Source organism: Pteropus medius, unplaced genomic scaffold (genome assembly GCF_902729225.1).
Source record: "Pteropus medius unplaced genomic scaffold, Ma_sr-lr_union100, whole genome shotgun sequence".
Lineage (NCBI taxonomy): Eukaryota > Metazoa > Chordata > Mammalia > Chiroptera > Pteropodidae > Pteropus > Pteropus medius.
Window position 1 is genome coordinate 3,126,158 of NW_024344370.1, and position 3,793 is coordinate 3,129,950.

Genomic DNA, 3,793 nt, shown 5'->3' on the forward strand with positions numbered 1-3,793 from the left:
TTAATAACCACCCTGCCTTTCTCACCCCTACTTCCATCCCTGCTTTGGGCAATCACTAACAAACGTGTCCCCCATTTCTAAAATTGTGTGATTTCAAAAATGTTATATAAATGGAATCATATCGTACACACCCTTTTGAGATTGGTTTTTCTTTTTTTTTGTTCACCACATGTAATAAAGAGTCAAACTCCATATTTTGACGTGTGCTGACAGCTTTTCAGCCTCACTTTTTCCTCTTTCTGTTCTGTCTCACATCTGGGCAAGCTAATGAGGAAGCCCAAGTACTCTTTCCTTTGGCAGGGGTGAGAGACTCAGACTATGTGAGACCTTGCCATGTGCAGGAACCCTCATCCTAGCCCAACACCCTAACCACAATAAAAACCCCAGGCCAGGCTCTCAAGCCATTGTTGGGCCTGCTTAGGGAGCCTGCCTAGCTGTCCCCTGAATTCTACATTATGTGAGTAATAAACATACCCTCTTTATGTCTGTGGTGTCATCATTATCAACATCTGAAACAACCTTTGGATGAGAGTTTATCCTATTTTGACAGGACTGCTACCACAGCATAATTTTCTGGATAGTGATCCAAGTTGTTGCATGTATCAATAGTTCATTGCTTTTTATGACTGAGTAATATTCTATGGTACGGGTACACCACAGTTTATTAAACCATTTAATCATTAAAGGATATTTTTTGTTTTTTACAGTTTTTAGCTATTATAAAATAAAGCTGCTATGAACTTTATATGTAGGTTTTTGTGTGAACATACGTTTTTATTTCTCTGGGATAAATACCAAAGAGTGTAATTGCTGCATCATATAGTATTTACATGTTTTTCTTTTAAAGAAACTGTCAAATTATTTTCCAGAGTTGTCATTTTATATTCCTACCTCCAATATATGAGTGATCCAGTTTCTCTCCATCCTTACCAGCATTTGGTGTTGTCACTATTTTTTATTTTAGTCATTCTGATGGGCGTGTGGTGATTTCACACAATCTTTATGATAGTATTAATTTTCATAAAATACAGAAAGAACCTCAGATCCATTCTGTCTGCTCCCACCCTGCAAAAGTGCCAAATTTAAGAAGCCTGATTGTAGAGTATTACGATGCTGGGTATGAGGCAAAGTCTTGGGACCAGCCCATGAGGAAATGTAGAATCTAAGCTTTGATTATTAGAGATCTTTATCACTAGGAGCACTGTAAACAAGAAGACAGCTTTGTACTTATTCTGTTAGTCATTACTTAGTATTGTGATTATTAATATTATTATCAGTAATGAACCATTAATAATAAGGACCATTTAGGTTATGATCTTGGCAGAAGAGTCATGATGAAAGGATTCTTTTCCAATTCTTAATCTTGAGAGTTGAGATTTAAAACTTGGACTTCACTGGCAATAGCACTGGGGTTTACATCTGTCATAAATACTGGAAAACAAAATGTGGATGGGGAAAAAAAAAGGGATTCTATAGAGAGCAACCTCATAGAGTGATCTGATTATAAATTCCTATCTGGGCAGGTTATGGTGGGTAGTCTTGCATGTAACTTTTTAGTAGAAGGTTTATCTCTGCCTTAAGTAAGCCCCATCTATTGTTTCTGTGCATCTAGGTTAACATGCCTTTGAAATAAGTGGTAACTACCCTCAAAAGAGCACATAATCTTGTCATCTATCCTGTAATCTATTCTCTACCTTGCTTTCTCTCAACTCCCTGTAATTTCCCTTAAGTTCAAATGCATAAGAGAAAGCTACAGAACTTATTCTTTGGAGCATGAGATCTTGCTCCCCAGCATATGTTGTCAGTTTGGCTCAAATAAACTTATAAAAATTCTCTACAGGTCTGATCATTCTTATGCTGACAAAAACAATGTCTACTTAATGTCAAGACTGCAAGAAATGGTGAAGCCTGTCTCTGTTTTTCCAGAGCCCTGCGGCCATGGGTTCCTCTAACTTCTCCAGTGTCTCTGGAGCCACGTCCAAAGGCTGTCTCTTTGTTAGTTTTCACCAGGGCAAATCATGACCCTGGAGAAGGTGATGCGAAGCAATCTGTAATCATTCTGCTCAGTGACACTCCTCCCACCGGCCCCTCAGTCACTGGTTTCTCTGCTACAGGGCTTCTAATTCAGCCCTATGATCACAGACCTTTGCTACGCCCCCTCATTATCTTATCCCACCACAGAACTTCCAGCATGGGTGGAACATTCCTGGCTTGGTGAGTAACTAGCTAATAAGATAAGCTGCCTATAATGTGACAATAGTTACAATGACTGGAACTTGGGATGGGGGTTACAGAGATGCATTCAAAGGCAGGCGAGTAACAGTGTGTGATGCAGGGGCTGTGCCAAAATTGGGAGGGTTTGGGCCAAAGGCAAATTGGGAAGCAGCCCCATTTACTGGGATTTAAATAATTCAAAGCGCTGGTGGTTGCAGCTTGTTGCCTTGGACTAATGTGTTAATTTTTTTAAGGAAAGCAGGAAACTGTTTAAAATTTGTGCTCAGAAATCAGATCAATAATAGGGCAAAGCACTCTTTTAAGATCTCAAGTTTGATTTGCTGAGGGGAGGGGCTGTATGAATTAATTTGGTGAGGGAACTTTCTGGGAGGGGTCTTCACTGAAATGCTGTTAGGGCTAGTGAAGTTTCCTTAGCAAAAGAGATGCTTCTCCACTAAGAAAAGTTGCCTACGGCATTGAAGTTAAACTTTGTTCTGACTAAGGTAGTGGTAGGCGTCCCTGCCAGTCCACTGGCCATCATGATTATCAAAACTTAGGGCTGTTATATATACTCAAAATAGGAATAAACACAAAACAGGAAGGAAAAAGAGCTTCAGAGCTGGAATTTGTGATTCTCTTGTTAGGTCTGGAAATAGAGAGCCTCACCCTGATAAGACCAGAAAGCAAGTAAAAGATGCTTGTGGAGATTTAGTAGGGTCAGAAGCCTCAGGGCTGAATTTCTAGATTTTAAATGGTTGAGAGTAAGATTTTTGACATAAGGTCAGTGATTACTAATCTCTAGTTATAGTGAGATAAAGTACTACTTGTATAATATAGATCTTATTTTAAGAATTCATAAACAAGGAAAAATGATGATAAAGATTTAAAAGACAGATACTAAATTAGGTCAGCATCTCAACTGTACAATACACTGTCTTGATCTTCACAGCAGTCCTAAGGAGGTATAATTATTAATTATTCCTCTTTTACTGATGAGGACACTGAGGATCAGATTGGTGAAGAAACTTGTCCAAGTCACCTAACCAGTAAATGATTCTAGGGACCATAGTCTTTCTACTTTGATTTTTATGGAAAAAACAGTATGGATGGACCGAATGTTCAGGGCTTTGGGACTCGAGTTAGAAAAGTTTGGGAAGAAACTCGACCCTTGCTGGATCTTGGTCTCACAGTATGGTGTTGATGTAGTAACATCTAAACCTGTAGGGAATTTTTATAAGAATTTTTTGAGCCAAAGCTGACGATAAAAAAACTCCGCAAAATGACAGTTTTGTATTGTCTTTTATATATTTGGAATTAAGGAGGGAACTAAGGAAAATTACATGAAGTTTGGAGAAAGTAAGGTACAGGATAGTTAAAAAGATTACGTGATCCTTTGAGGGTGGTTATGCCTTTGAGGGGTCTGGAAAAGAGAATTATTTCTAGTATTTCAAAGATGTATTGACCTAGATGCATAGAACAATGGACAGAGCTTTCTTAAGGCAAAAGTAATCTTTTACTGGGGAAGTTTATAGGCCTGAGGCATGAATACACACCATGACCTGATCAGTTAGGAATTTAT